The sequence below is a fragment of the Bos mutus genome, chromosome 1 (assembly GCF_027580195.1).
Source record: "Bos mutus isolate GX-2022 chromosome 1, NWIPB_WYAK_1.1, whole genome shotgun sequence".
NCBI classification, from domain to species: Eukaryota; Metazoa; Chordata; class Mammalia; order Artiodactyla; family Bovidae; genus Bos; species Bos mutus.
The window spans coordinates 138,194,974-138,212,072 of NC_091617.1; positions in this window are offsets into that span (position 1 = coordinate 138,194,974).

A 17,099-nucleotide genomic window follows, 5' to 3' on the forward strand; every position below is an offset into this window, starting at 1 on the left:
ATGGGTGGACAGAAGCAAATCAATGAAAACATGTCTATACTTGGTGGACATTTTTCTCTCACTCTATACAGTATTGCTTCTTAGGTTCAGCCTTGCTGTGTGTGATGGTGATTCATTCATTTTTCAGATCAGATCAGATTAGATCAGTCGATCGGTTGTGTCCGACTCTTTGCAACCCCGTGAATCCCAGCACACCAGGCCTCCCTGTCCATCCCCAACTCCCGGAGTTCACCCAGACTCACGTCCATCGAGTCAGTGATGCCATCCAGCCATCTCATCCTCTGTCATCCCCTTCTCCTCCTGCCCCCAATCCCTCCCAGCATCAGAGTCTTTTCCAATGAGTCAACACTTTGCATCAGGTGGCCAAAGTACCGGAGTTTCAGCTTTAGCATCATTCCTTCCAAAGAAATCCCAGGGCTGATCTTCAGAATGGACTGGTTGGATCTCCTTGCAGTCCAAGGGACTCTCAAGAGTCTTCTCCAACACCACAGTTCAAAAGCATCAATTCTTCGGCGCTCAGCCTTCTTCTCAGTCCGACTCTCACATCCATACATGACCACAGGAAAAACCATAGCCTTGACTAGATGAACCTTTGTTGGCAAAGTAATGTCTCTGCTTTTCAATATGCTATCTAGGTTGGTCAGAACTTTCCTTCCAAGGAGTAAGCGTCTTTTAATTTCATGGCTGCAGTCACCATCTGTAGTGATTTTGGAGCCCAAAAAATAAAGTCTGACACTGTTTCCACTGTTTCCCCATCTATTTCCCATGAAGTCGTGGGACCGGATGCCATGATCTTCATTTTCTGAATGTTGAGCTTTAAGCCAACTTTTTTACTCTCCACTTTCACCTTCATCAAGAGGCTTTTGAGTTCCTCTTCACTTTCTGCCATAAGGGTGGTGTCATCTGCATATCTGAAGTGATTGATATTTCTCCCGGCAATCTTGATTCCAGCTTGTGCTTCTTCCAGCCCAGCATTTCTCATGATGTACTCTGCATAGAAGTTAAATAATCAGGGTGACAATATACAGCCTTGATGAACTCCTTTTCCTATTTGGAACCAGTCTGTTGTTCCATGTCCAGTTCTAACTGTTGCTTCCTGACCTGCAACAGATTTCTCAAGAGGCAGATCAGGTGGTCTGGTATTCCCATCTCTTTCAGAATTTTCCACAGTTTATTGTGATCCACACAGTCAAAGGCTTTGGCATAGTCAATAAAGCAGAAATAGATGTTTTTCTGGAACTCTCTTGCTTTTTCCATGATCCAGCAGATGTTGGCAATTTGATCTCTGGTTCCTCTGCCTTTTCTAAAACCAGCTTGAACATCAGGAAGCTCATGGTTCACATATTGCTGGAGCCTGGCTTGGAGAATTTTGAGCATTACTTTACTAGCGTGTGAGATGAGTGCAATTGTGCGGTAGTTTGAGCATTCTTTGGCATTGCCTTTCTTTGGGATTGGAATGAAAATTGACCTTTTCCAGTCCTGTGGCCACTGCTGAGTTTTCCAAATTGGCTGGCATATTGAGTGCAGCACTTTCACAGCATCATCTTTCAGGATTTGGAATAGCTCAACTGGAATTCCATCACCTCCACTAGCTTTGTTCGTAGTGATGCTTTCTAAGGCCCACTTGACTTCACATTCCAGAATGTCTGGCTCTAGATCAGGGATCACACCATCATGATTATCTGGGTTGTGAAGATCTTTTTTGCATAGTTCTTCTGTGTATTCTTGCCATCTCTTCTAAGTATCTTCTGCTTCTGTTAGGTCCATACCATTTCTGTTCTTTATCGAGCCCATCTTTGCATGAAATGTTCCCTTGGTATCTCTGATTTTCTTGAAGAGATCCCTAGTCTTTCCCATTCTGTTGTTTTCCTCTATTTCTTTGCATTGGTCGCTGAAGAAGGCTTTCTTATCTCTTCTTGCTATTCTTTGGAACTCTGCATTCACATGTTTATATCTTTCCTTTGCTCCTTTGCTTTTTGCTTCTCTTCTTTTCACAGCTATTTGTAAGGCCTCCCCAGACAGCCGTTTTGCTTTTTTGCATTTCTTTTCTACGGGAATGGTCTTGATCCCTGTCTCCTGTACAATGTCACGAACCTCATTCCATAGTTCATCAGGCACTCTATCAGATCTAGGCCCTTAAATCTATTTCTCACTTCCACTGTATAATCATAAGGGATTTGATTTAGGCCATACCTGAATGGTCTAGTGGTTTTCCCTACTTTCTTCACTTTAAGTCTGAATTTGGCAATAAGGAGTTCATGATCTGAGCCACAGTCAGCTCCTGGTCTTGTTTTTGCTGACTGTATAGAGCTTCTCCATCTTTGACTGCAAAGAATATAATCAATCTGATTTCGGTGTTGACCGTCTGGTGATGTCCATGTGTAGAGTCTTCTCTTGTGTTGTTGGAAGATGGTGTTTGTTATGACCAGTGCATTTTCTTGGCAAAACTCTATTAGTCTTTGCCCTGCTTCATTCCGTATTCCAAGGCCAAATTTGCCTGTTACTCCAGGTGTTTCTTGACTTCCTACTTTTGCATTCCAGTCTCCTATAATTAAACGGACATCTTTTTTGGGTGTTTTAGGAACTGTTTAATATGCTGTTGGATGGATATACTGCCACTTATTAACCCATTCTCTTGTGGATGGATGTCTGGGCTGTTTCTGGAGTTTTATGACTATGGACAATGCAGGCAGCCATGAAGATTACTGGGATGGGGGGGTGGCCAGGGGGTTGCCTACAAACAAGAGTCTCATCAGAGCTGGGAAGAACCCTGGGCTTTTAAAACCTTTTCTGGAGCAGACGTGACTCAGTCACCTCATCTCACACCTCACTGGGATTCATCAGCAAGATGACATTTTTTGCTTTTCATTGTGTTAAAATACACACAACACAGAATTACCACCTTAACCATTTTTAGTGTACAACTCAGTGGCATTAAGTGCATTCACAGGGCTGTTGTTCATAAAAGGAGTAAAGTTGAACAGCTATCTGGCATGATCTTTATGCCAAGATTTTTCCCACGAATTTTACATACATAATATGTTCAATTTTTCACATTTCTTGATTTATCTGTAAGAAAGGTACACACAGTTCTGGGTGGAATTTAGTTAAAAAGAGAATACAAGTTTGGGGGGGGTTATTTATTTATTTATATTTATTTTTGTTTGCAGTGGGTCTTTGCTGCAACATGAAGGCTGCTTTCCAGTTGCCATGTACGGGTTTCTCATTGCGGTGGCTTCTCTTGTTGCAGAGCAAGGGCTCTAAAGCACAGGCTCAGTAGTTGTGGCACACAGGCTTAGTTACCTCGACAAGTGGGATCTTCCTGGACCAGGGATCCAACCCATATCCCCTGCGTTTGCAGGTGGGTTCTTCCTCACTGCACCAGGGAATCCTATATATATTCGTTGATAACTGTATCACTTTGCTGTGCCCCTGAAACTAGCACAACATAGTAAATCAACTATGCTTCAGTTAAAAAACAGGAATGAACAATCCACACATGCAAGAACATGGATGAATGTCAGAAACATTCCTCTGAGTGAAAGCAGCCTGTTATAAGAGTACATGCCACAGGGTCGCATTTCCATGAAGTTCTAGAATTGTTCAGTTGCTAAGTCATGTCTGACTAGGACTGCAGCATGCCAGTCTTCCCTGTCCTTCACTATCTCCCAGAGTTTAATCAAACTCATGTCCATTGAGTCAGTGATGCCTCTGTTTTCTCCTTTTCCTCCTGTCCTCAATCTTTCCCAGCATCAGGGTCTTTTCCAATGAGTTGACTGTTTGCATCAGGTGACCAAAATTTGGGGACTTCAGCTTGAGTATCAGTCCTTGCAATGAATATCCGGAGTTGATTTCCTTTAGGATGGACTGGTTTGATCTCCTTGTTGTCCAGGGGACTCTCAAGAGTCTTCTCCAACACCACAACTCAAAAGCATTGGGCTAACATGGTGGATAAGGTAAGGCTGGGGTGGGAAAAGGGTGGAACAGGAAAACCCATGAGGGGACTTCTGAGTGATGATGATTTTCTGTATCTTCATAGGAGTTTGGGTTACACAGGTGGTTCTCATCAACAGTACACTTGAGAGTTGTACATTTCAGCAGATGAAAATCTAACCTCAAAAGAAAAAAATAGAACCATAAACAAATGTTGAACTCTAATTAAATAATATGCCTGCTTAAGTATTAGGAGGAAGTGTGCTGATGTCTACAACTGACTGTGAAATATGAAAAACACAAGATGAAATTTTGGTTGGAGGGAGGAGGAATGGGTACATGGACAGAAAGTATGTTAGTTGCTCATTCATGTCCAACTCTTTGTGACCCCATGGACTGTAGCCTGTGTCAAGTTCCTCTGTTCATGGAATTCTCCAATCAAGAATACTGGAGTGGGTTGTCATTTTCTCCTCCAGGGGATTTTGCCAACCCAGGGACTGAACCCGGGTCTCCTGCTTTGCAGGAAGATTATTTACCATCTGAGCCACCAGGAAAGCCCCATGGACAAAAAGATATGGAATAAAGCAATTGTAATCAGAACATCAATGTTAAATGGGTGTTCCAGCAGCCAGAGTTAGCTTTTAAAAGTAAAAATGAGGACATTGATCATAAAGCTTTCCCATCACACTTAGACTAATACCCAAACTCTTTCTGTGATCTGGTTCCTATGTACCTATTTCTCCTCAGCCCCTGCTGCTCTTCCTAACAATGATGAAGCCTGCCTTTACTTCCTTGGCTAAACCCAGCTCGTGTCAACCTCAGGGCCTTTGCACTTGCTGTTTAGGGAGGGGTGAAGGACAGAAGGGTGGAGGACAGGGGGTAGAGCCCAGGACTCTAAGAGATGGGCATAGATTTGAGTGACCTTCTTCTCCTTGAATGCTCCAATTTGTCTTTTATACTAATTTATGGACATTCCCTGGTGGCTCAGATGATAAAGAATCTGCCTGCAATGTGGTAGACCTGGGTTCAACCTCTGGGTCAGGAAGATCTCCTGGAGAAGAAAATGGCTACCCACTCCAGCTTTCTTGCCTGGAAAATCCCATGGACAGAGGAGCCTGGCAGGCTACAGTCCATAGGTCTGTATGGAGTCGAATATGACTGAGTGACCGACACTATGGATACTTGAAAATGTCTTTTCAGAACCTTTCATCTGAAATAAACTGTGACAGAGCAGAAGCTGGAGATGTCTGGATTGAAATGCAGAGAGCACACTGCTGTTTAATGATAAACTGTCATGAGGTATACTGTTCCTCCTTCCTGCCAAGGCTGTCTCACCAAGATTAGACTGCAAGATCTTTCAGAAATGTCTTCAACTTATTAGTAAATTGGTGATGATGCTGGAATCCATAACTGCCTATTAGCTGCCACTCAGTGGCAGATATTTTACAGAGAGATGGGAGAAACCCAAATGTCCATAAATGGATTTTAAAAATATGTTATATACCTAAATGGAATCACTCAGTCGTGCCTGACTCTGTGACCCTGGACTGCAGCGCACCAGGTTCCTCTGTCCATGAGATTTTCCAGGCAAGGATACTGGAGTGGGTTGCCATTTCCTTCTCTAGGGAAATGGAATATTATTCAGCCTTAAAAAGACAATTCTGACATATGCCAGAACATGGATGAATTCTGAAGATACTATGCTAAGTGAAAAAAGCCCATCATAAAATGACAAACACTGCATGAATCCACTTACACAAGTACTTATTCAATCCATAGAGACAGTGTTTAATGGATATAGAGTGTTTAATGGGTACAGAGTTTTAATGAGAGAAATGAAAAAGTTCTCAAGATGGATGGTGGTTAGATGAGATCAGTCGCTCAGTCATGTCCGACTCTTTGCAACCCCATGAATCGCAGCATGCCAGGCCTACCTGTCCATCACCAACTCCCGGAGTTCACTGAGACTCACGTCCATCGACTCAGTGATGCCATCCAGCCATCTCATCCTTTGTTGTCCCCTTCTCCTCCTGCCCCCAATCCCTCCCATCATCAGAGTCTTTTCCAGTGACTCAACTCTTTGCATGAGGTGGCCAAAGTACTGGAGTTTCAGCTTTAGCATCATTCCTTCCAAAGAAATCCCAGGGCTGATCTCCTTCAGAATGGACTGGTTGGATCTCCTTGCAGTCCAAGGGACTCTCAAGAGTCTTCTCCAACACCACAGTTCAAAAGAATCAATTCTTCAGCGCTCAGCCTTCTTCACAGTCCAACTCTCACATCCATACATGACCACAGGAAAAACCATAGCTTTGACTAGCCGGACCTATGTTGGCAAAGTAATGTCTCTGCTTTTCAATATGCTATCTAGGTTGGTCAGAACTTTCCTTCCAAGGAGTAAGCTTCTTTTAATTTCATGGCTGCAATCACCATCTGCAGTGATTTTGGAGCCCAGAAAAATAAAGTCTGACACTGTTTCCCCATCTATTTCCCATGAAGTGATGGGACCAGATGCCATGATCTTTGTCTTCTGAATGTTGAGCTTTAAGCCAACTTTTTCACTCTCCTCTTTCATTTTCATCAAGAGGCTTTTTAGTTCCTCTTCACTTTCTGCCATAAGGGTGGTGTCATCTGCATATCTGAGGTGATTGTTATTTCTCCTGGCAATCTTGATTCCAGTTTGTGTTTCTTCCAGTCCAGCATTTCTCATGAGTACTCTGCATATAAGTTAAATAAGCAGGGTGACAATATACAGCCTTGATAAACTCCTTTTCCTATTTGGAGCCAGTCTGTTGTTCCATGTCCAGTTCTAACTGTTGCTTCCTGACCTGCAACAGATTTCTCAAGAGGCAGATCAGGTGGTCTGGTATTCCTATCTCTTTCAGAATTTCCCACAGTTTATTGTGATCCACACAGTCAAAGGCTTTGGCATAGTCAATAAAGCAGAAATAGATGTTTTTCTGGAACTCTCTTGCTTTTTCCATGATCCAGCAGATGTTGGCAATTTGATCTCTGGTTCCTCTGCCTTTTCTAAAACCAGCTTGAACATCAGGAAGATGGTGGTGGTGACTGTATAACAATGAATGCACTTAATGCCAGAAAATGGTATACTTAGAAATGACTGAAATACTTTTGTCTGATTTATGTTGATATTTGACATAAAACAGCAAAATTCTGTAAAGCAATTATCTTGCAATTAAAAAATAATTTTTTAAAAAATTTAAAAATGATTGAAATAGTAAACGTTATTGTTATGCATATTTTACAATTTAAAATATGATTTTTTAAAATTTAAATTTATTTATTTTAATTGGAGGCTAATTACTTTACAATATTGTATTGGTTCTGCCACACATCAACATGAATCCACCACAGGCATACACGTGTTCTCCATCCTGAATCCCCCTCCCACCTCCCTCCCCGTACCATCCCTCCAGGTCATCCCAGTGAACCAGCCCTAAGCATCCTGTAATGAACCTGGACTGGTGATACGTTTCTTATATGATATTATACATGTTTATCAGAAAGCTGTGGTACATACACAATGAAGTATTATTCAGCCATTAAAAAGAATACATTTGAATCAGTTCTCAGTTGAATGAGGTGGGTGAAACTGGAGCCTATTATAGAGTGAAATAAGCCAGAAAGAAAAACACCAATACAGTATACTAACGTACGTGTATGGAATTTAGAAAGATGGTAACGATAACCCTGTATGCGAGACAGCAAAAGAGACACAGATGTATCGAACAGTCTTTTGGACTCTGTGGGAGAGGAGGAGGGTGGGACGATTTGGGGGACAGGCACTGAAAAATATGACTTTTTAAAATTTGTATTTCTTTGTGAATTGTCTTTAAATATTTGTGTTATTTCTATTGATATTTTTCTTTTTCATAGTGACCAAAGAAATTATTTCTATGCTTTGGATTTTAATCCTTTGTTTTATATATATATATAAAATATTTTCTCTCAATCTAACATTTCTCAGATATTTGTTTAAAAAAATCATATAAAAGCCTGAAATGTTATAAGATCAAATATTTAGCATTTTCCTTTATGGCTTCAGATTTATTACTTAACAGAGAAAAGCAGGCCATTGAATAATTATAAAACTATTTTATACTTTCATAGTTTTTCTATATTTAGATTTTAAATCTATCGGAAACTGTGTGTGTGGTGCAAGGTAGAGAATCTAATTTACTAATTTATTGTACCATAAACTAACTGAATTTATAGTTTCCTAAAGGAATGGCCTTTTCATTATAGGGGACTGGAATGCAAAAGTAGGAAGTCAAGAAACACCTGGAGTAACAGGCAAATTTGGCCTTGGAATACGGAATGAAGCAGGGCAAAGACTAATAGAGTTTTGCCAAGAAAATGCACTGGTCATAGCAAACACCATCTTCCAACAACACAAGAGAAGACTCTACACATGGACATCACCAGACGGTCAACACCGAAATCAGATTGATTATATTCTTTGCAGTCAAAGATGGAGAAGCTCTATACAGTCAGCAAAAACAAGACCAGGAGCTGACTGTGGCTCAGATCATGAACTCCTTATTGCCAAATTCAGACTTAAAGTGAAGAAAGTAGGGAAAACCACTAGACCATTCAGGTATGGCCTAAATCAAATCCCTTATGATTATACAGTGGAAGTGAGAAATAGATTTAAGGGCCTAGATCTGATAGATGGAGTGCCTGATGAACTATGGAATGAGGTTCGTGACATTGTACAGGAGACAGGGATCAAGACCATTCCCGTAGAAAAGAAATGCAAAAAAGCAAAACGGCTGTCTGGGGAGGCCTTACAAATAGCTGTGAAAAGAAGAGAAGCAAAAAGCAAAGGAGCAAAGGAAAGATATAAACATGTGAATGCAGAGTTCCAAAGAATAGCAAGAAGAGATAAGAAAGCCTTCTTCAGCGACCAATGCAAAGAAATAGAGGAAAACAACAGAATGGGAAAGACTAGGGATCTCTTCAAGAAAATCAGAGATACCAAGGGAACATTTCATGCAAAGATGGGCTCGATAAAGAACAGAAATGGTATGGACCTAACAGAAGCAGAAGATATTAAGAAGAGGTGGCAAGAATACACAGAACTGTACAAAAAAGATCTTCATGACCCAGATAATCATGATGGTGTGATCACTCATCTAGAGCCAGACATTCTGGAATGTGAAGTCAAGTGGGCCTTAGAAAGCATCACTACGAACAAAGCTAGTGGAGGTGATGGAATTCCAGTTGAGCTATTCCAAATCCTGAAAGATGATGCTGTGAAAGTGCTGCACTCAATATGCCAGCCAATTTGGAAAACTCAGCAGTGGCCACAGGACTGGAAAAGGTCAGTTTTCATTCCAATCCCAAAGAAAGGCAATGCCAAAGAATGCTCAAACTACCGCACAATTGCACTCATCTCACACGCTAGTAAAGTAATGCTCAAAATTCTCCAAGCCAGGCTTCAGCAATATGTGAACCGTGAACTTCCTGATGTTCAAGCTGGTTTTAGAAAAGGCAGAGGAACCAGAGATCAAATTGCCAACATCTGCTGGATCATGGAAAAAGCAAGAGAGTTCCAGAAAAGCATCTATTTCTGCTTTATTGACTATGCCAAAGCCTTTGACTGTGTGGATCACAATAAACTGTGGAAAATTCTGAAAGAGATAGGAATACCAGACCACCTGATCTGCCTCTTGAGAAGTCTGTTGCAGGTCAGGAAGCAACAGTTAGAACTGGACATGGAACAACAGACTGGTTCCAAATAGGAAAAGGAGTTTATCAAGGCTGTATATTGTCACCCTGCTTATTTAACTTATATGCAGAGTACTCATGAGAAATGCTGGACTGGAAGAAACACAAACTGGAATCAAGATTGCCAGGAGAAATAACAATCACCTCAGATATGCAGATGACACCACCCTTATGGCAGAAAGTGAAGAGGAACTAAAAAGCCTCTTGATGAAAATGAAAGAGGAGAGTGAAAAAGTTGGCTTAAAGCTCAACATTCAGAAGACAAAGATCATGGCATCTGGTCCCATCACTTCATGGGAAATAGATGGGGAAACAGTGTCAGACTTTATTTTTCTGGGCTCCAAAATCACTGCAGATGGTGATTGCAGCCATGAAATTAAAAGACACTTACTTCTTGGAAGGAAAGTTATGACCAACCTAGATAGCATATTCAAAAGCAGAGACATTACTTTGCCAACAAAGGTTCGTCTAGTCAAGGCTATAGTTTTTCCTGTGGTCATGTATGGATGTGAGAGTTGGACTGTGAAGAAGGCTGAGCGCCAAAGAATTGATTCTTTTGAATTGTGGTGTTGGAGAAGACTCTTAAGAGTCCCTTGGACTGCAAGGAGATCCAACCAGTCCATTCTGAAGGAGATCAGCCCTGGGATTTCTTTGGAAGGACTGATGCTAAAGCTGAAACTCCAGTACTTTGGCCACCTCATGCGAAGAGTTGAGTCATTGGAAAAGACTCTGATGATGGGAGGGATTGGGGGCAGGAAGAGAAGGGGACGACAGAGGATGAGATGGCTGGATGGCATCACTGAGTCGATGGACGTGAGTCTGGGTGAACTCTGGGAGTTGGTGATGGAGAGGGAGGCCTGGTGTGCTGTGATTCATGGGGTCACAAAGAGTCAGACACGACTGAGCGACTGAACTGAACTGAACTGAAAGGAATGGCCAATTGGACTGAAAATCTTTTCTGAATGGTCTCTTCCTGACTGACTTGAAATGCTATCTTTATCCTGTAGTAAATCTGTTTTGGCCTATTTTGTTTTATTGACTTTTTCTCTATTTCTGCTCCAAAAATCATATGGCTTTTATTGCTGTAGTTTTATAGGAGCTTGTGATATCTGATAGAGCAAGACTTCTCTTATTTATATTTATTATCAAAAAAATTCTTTGCTAATCTCACAATTTTATCTTTTAGATGAACTTTAGACTCAGCTTTCCAATTCCTAATGGAAAATCTACCAATATTCTGATTGGAATTGCATCACATTAAGAGATGTCACCCTTAAATATTGACTCTTTGTAGGAACATTGTGTTCCCCATTTATTCAGATCTTTTACATTAGTCAGTCAAATCTTTTATTTTTCTTCATAGAGAAAAGTGCCCATTTTTAATGCTGGCCAAGACCCATTTTGAATTCCAAAGTTCAGAAGAGCAGTGTGCTCCTTGTCAATGTCAAGTATCCAGGCTTTTTTTATCTGGATATCTAAAGAAAAGTATTTTATTCATATTCAGTTCACTTCAGTTCAGTCGCTCAGTCGTGTCCGACTCTTTGCGACCCCATGAATCGCAGCACACCAGGCCTCCCTCTCCATCACCAACTCCCAGAGTTCACCCAGACTCACGTCCATTGAGTCGGTGATGCCATCCAGCCATCTCATCCTCTGTCACCCCCTTTTCCTCCTGCCCTCAATCCCTCCCAGCATCAGAGTCTTTTCCAGTGAGTCAACTCTTTGCATCAGGTGGCCAAAGTACTGGAGTTTCAGCTTTAGCATCATTCCCTCCAAAGAACACACAGGGCTGATCTCCTTCAGAATGGACTGGTTGGATCTCCTTGCAGTCCAAGGGACTCTTAAGAGTCTTCTCCAACACCACAGTTCAAAAGAATCAATTCTTCTGCACTCAGCTTTCTTCACAGTCCAACTCTCACATCCATACATGACCACAGGAAAAACCATAGCCTTGACTAGACAGACCTTTGTTGACAAAGTAATGTCTCTGCTTTTGAATATGCTGTCTAGGTTGGTCATAATTTTTCTTCCAAGGAGTAAGCGTCTTTTAATTTCATGGCTGCAATCACCATCTGCAGTGATTTTGGAGCCCCCAAAATAAAGTCTGACACTGTTTCCACTGTTTCCCCATCTATTTCCCATGAAGTGATGGGACCAGATGCTATGATCTTCGTCTTCTGAATGTTGAGCTTTAAGCCAACTTTTTCACTCTCCTCTTTCACTTTCATCAAGAGGCTTTTTAGTTCCTCTTCACTTTGTGCCATAAGGGTGGTGTCATCTGCATATCTGAGGTGATTGTTATTTCTCCTGGCAATCTTGATTCCAGTTTGTGCTTCTTCCAGTCCAGCGTTTCTCATGATGTACTCTGCATATAATATTAGCTCAGGTAAATTAGTTGAATGGTAGTGGTAAAGAATCTACCTGCCAATGGAGGAAATCCAAGGGACCCAAGTTTCTATCCCTGGGTTGGGAAGATCCCCTGGAGTAGGAAATGGCAACTGGTTCCAGTATTCTTGCCTGGAGAATTCCATGAACAGAGGAACCTGGCAGGCTACAGTCCATGGGGTCACAGAGAGTCAGACACAACTGAGTGACTGAGCACACACCCATGTCACTCAATATTTAGTTCACTTTGGCTTCAAAGATGAATACGAAGTGAAGCAAGGGGACTTCCACATGGTCCAGGGAAGTCAGGTTTGATCCCTGTTGGGGAACTAAGATTTCACATGCCAAGAAGGAACTAAGCCCATGGGCCACAACTTGAGAGTCCAGGAGCCACAACGGAAGATCCCACGTGATGCAACAAAGATCCTCATGCTGCAACTAAGACCCAAAGCAGCCAAATAAATAAGAAGTGAAGCAGAAAGTGAGAAATCATGCTACAACAGCTAAGACTGTCTTTAAATACATTTCTTGTGAAAGCCCAAGTCAGCACTGGTGGAAATTTTAATCTTGCATATTTTGATAAACAACCATCACCTTATACAGACACATCCAAGCATGCAAGACTTTCAGCTTTTCCTCTCTATAAATCATGCATAACAGATTAGTATATTCAAAATTTTTCATATGTTACTTGAATGTATCATTTGCTTTCATACATTTTTCAACTTGAATTTTCTCTGGGTAACAAAGTTCTTTCCATAAAACCACAAAAACTCCCAAAAAACTGCTTTCCGAGATAAAAAGTAATATTAGCAGAATTTACAGTTAGGAATTACACCTAAAATGCAACAGTAGCCTTTACAGTACGTTAAAGATGTAAGGGAACACTATCGGACTTAACCAATGCCACATTCTAGTGAGTAAACACAGCCAGATCTTATGAGCCGGAGTTCTCATTTATAGCACTCAACTTAAAGTTGGTTCAATCAAATGTATTGTCTAAGGTTTTGCACTGAAAACATATATCGGTGTAAAGGGGAATACGTCTAACAAGAATCTAGGTACTGTAAGCTCTGAGAATCACTGAGGAATAACAACATCAGAAATTTTATTGGCAGGCTTCTCTGGTGGCTCAGCAGTGAAGAACTGGACTGCCAAAGCAGGAGACATGGGATCTATCCCTGGGTCAGGAAGATACCTTAGAGAAGGAAATGGCAACTCACTCCAGTATTTTTACCTGAAAAATCCCATGGACAGATGAGCCTGGAGGGAAACAGTCCATGGGGTGGCAAGGAGTAGGACACGACTTAGTGACTGACCAATAGCGAACAACCATTTTATTGCGTGCTCTGTGCCAGCACTGCTTTAACTCCTTGGACCTTCTGAAATAGGCATTAATATCACTCCAGTTAAGTCCTATTACCAGTCCCTCTCCCCTTCCCTGGTGGGGTCACAGGCTTCTGCAACCAAGGTAGTGCAGCTGCTGTAACCACCCTTGACTCAGACCTGCATTTGTACCACGTTGTCCAGACTCTCTCTTGCCTCCCTGCTCTGTGGTTTCAAGAGCAACTTTCTTACCAATCATGTTCCATTTCTATGCCCTCCCAAAATTTCCAAACACCTTCTTACTTAAAAAAAAAATCCAAGTGGATTCAGTGTCTGATGCTATTATAGGTGGAACTACACCAGATTTTTTTTTTTCTTTTTAAAACAGCAGCAGCTTGTTAAATTGAATCTGCATGAAACCCTGACCAAACATGTAAAACTTCAAAGATAAATGAACAATTTTTACCACCTATGTAAATATTTGCTTCCTGTACATTCTGTTCGTTTCCTATTTATAGGTATTTTTAAAATATCCATCTTTATTTGCTTCAAAATAATAAGGATGGACTAGATTGGTCATGTTGGATGGCTTTGGGGACTGGTTGACTGAAACATGGGGATTTAGTATACTGTACTTACTTCTGAGTATGAGTAATATCATCCCTAATTAAAAAAAACTGTGATGGCCAAATTATGGCACAGCCATACAACGAACTATTAAGCCAATATTAAAACATTTTACAAATAAAACCCAGAGCTTCCCTGGTGGCTCAGTGGCAAAGAATCTGCCTGCCAATTCAAGAGATATGGGTTCAATCCTGATTCAAGAATTTCCACACTCCGCGAAGCAACTAAGCCCATAGGCCACAACTGCTGAGCCTGTGCTCTGCAGCCTAGGAGCTGCAACCACTGAAGCCCAGGCACCCTAGAGCCTATGCTCCGCAATAAGAGAAGTCCCCACAATGAGAGGTCCGAGCACCACAGTAGCCCCTGCTCGCCACCGCTAGAGAAAAGCCCGAGCAGCAACAAAGACCCAGTACAGCCAAAGATAAATTAAAAAAAATTGTAAAGAAAACCCCAAACATATATGAAGAAAATCCAACATGTTGAAAACAATTATTTTTAGCTTCCAGGATTAAATGATTGTATTTTTCAATTTTTAAAAAAAATGTAATCCTAAACAATTATGATCTGAAAACCAACTTGTTACTTTCTGAGCTGCTTCCCATCATCTATTTAAGATTCTTTTTTACCTATTTAAGGTTAATGTTTTCAAACTCTCAGCTGCCTTGCAATTAAGTGATGGAACAACTCTGGATTGTAATAGGCAGATATATACTTAGAATTTATCTGTAGAGATTAATAGAAATCACCCATATTTCAGTTTCACAATGCTTGTTTTAATGGGGAAAATGTCTGGCAAATTACATTCCTGAAATAAAATACTACGCAGTGCTTACAAATGCTATGGAAGAATACTCATTAACCTAGGGAAAAAGTTCACAGTATGGGAGAGACTACAAAACTGGATGTAGAGGGAATACCCTGGCGGTCCAGTGGTAAGGGCTCTGTGTTTTCACTGCCAGGGGCCCAGGTTCTATTCCTGGTTGGGGAAATAAGATCTGTAAGCTGTGTGGCTCAGCCAAAAGCAAAAAATAAAAATGGAAAAAAGGACTTTCCTGGTAGTACTCTGGATAGAAGAATCACTTGGCCAATGCACGGGACAGCAGTTTGATATTTGGTCCGGGAAGGTCCCACATGACTCAGAGCAACTAAGGAGATGCGCCACAACTACCAAGCCCGTGCCCTAGAGCTAATGCTCTGCAACAAGAGAAGCCACCACAATGAGAAGCCAAAGCTCCACAGCTAGAGTATCCCTCACTCTCTGTAACTAGAGAAATCCTTGCTCACAGCAATGAAGACCTAGCACAACCGAAAAAAGAAAACCAAAATGTATGACGCCAATTTTGTAAATTCATATAAGCACAGAAAAGGATCTGAGAAAAACGCATCTTTAAATAGTTGCCTAGAGAGTGATTTATAATTTCAGGTGTTTTTAGCTTGTCTGTTTCCTGCAGTTTTCCCCCCAGTGAGCATGGATTGCTCCTGTACTCGAATTACACACACATACATACATATTTCTCCTCCCTGCACCTGCCAAATCCCCTAATTCCTGTCCCCAACCTCACAGACTTTTGCACATGCTTCCCAACACCCCTACAACTCTTTTCTGGGGCCTCTGTGATTATCATGCATCTCTGCATCACGCACCAGGCTTTGGTCTTTAAATCCTCTAATTGGATTCATCTGAAGGTCAACTCCAACCTCAGTTCAGTTCAGTTCAGTCGCTCAGTCGTGTCCGACTCTTTGTGACCTTTGAGGCCATGCCAGGCCTCCCTGTCCATCACCAACTCCTGGAGTTCACTCAGACTCACGTCCATCGAGTCAGTGATGCCATCCAGCCATCTCATCCTCTGTCGTCCCCTTTTTCTCCTGCCCCCAATCCCTCCCAGCATCAGACAAGCCCAAATACAGGGCTCTTGCTGACTTCCCTAGCTAACAAATCAAACTGTAAGATTTGTCAGTGAAGTGAAAGTCACTCAGTCGTGTCCGACTATTTGTGACCCCATAGACTATACAGTCCATGGAATTCTCCAAGCCAGAATACTGGAGTGGGTAGCCATTCCCTTCTCCAGTTGGGATTTTCCCAACCCAGGGATCAAACCCAGGTCTCCCACACTGCAAGTGGATTCTTTACTAGCTGAGCCACCAGGGAAGGTCTGGTTCTATTTGTCAGCATTATTACTAAACAGTTCTCTTCCTTGTCCTTTGAGGTTTGCTGTACTGATGTCCACTCAACCATTCCTATCACTTGGTTCTCGTTGTTCAGAACTAGTTGTTCAAAGTGTAGGAGATGAAACTTTTCCTGAGTACTGATCCCAGAAAAGATGCCTCAAAGTGGTGTTCTTTTTCCTATTTTTTAATTGAAGGACAGTTGCTTTACAGAATTGGTTTCTGTGAACATCAACACAAATCAGCCATAGGTATACATACCTAAGACATAGTTTTTAAGTAATAGTTTTGACAGCTGAGGGGAACATCCACTTAAGAGTTCACTTTTTAAGAAAATTAATGTCTCTTTAAACGTACTATTATAGCACTGAGTTCAGAATAAGAAAATAGTTGTGACTGTAAACATGTATCATGTTCTTAGGGGTGGGATGGTTGGGTAGTACAATAAAGACTGCCAGATGGGTTACAAGGTTACAACTATTTTCTTTGTTTTTTTAGATACCCCTTAACCTGTGAGAAACAGCTGCTAGAAATTCTGGTACCCAAAAACTGCATAAGTAGCCATTCACACAGCAAAATGTTTCAGCTCCTTTAAATTTGCATATGCACTTTGACCTATTCTATCAAAACTTATAAAGTGTCTGAAGGGAATGGCCATCCACTCCAGTATTTTTGCCTGAACACCCCATGGACAGAGGAGCCTGGCGGGCTACAGTCCATGGGGTCCCAGAGTCAGACATGACTGAGCAACCAAGTTTTATTAGCGTCAGGATCAAGAATTTTCACATTCTCCAAGGGTTGCCAAAGCCCTCTTTTTTTTAAATTTAATTTTTAAACTTTACAATATTGTATTGGTTTTGCCAAATATCGAAATGAATCCACCACAAGTATACATGTGTTCTCCATCCTGAACC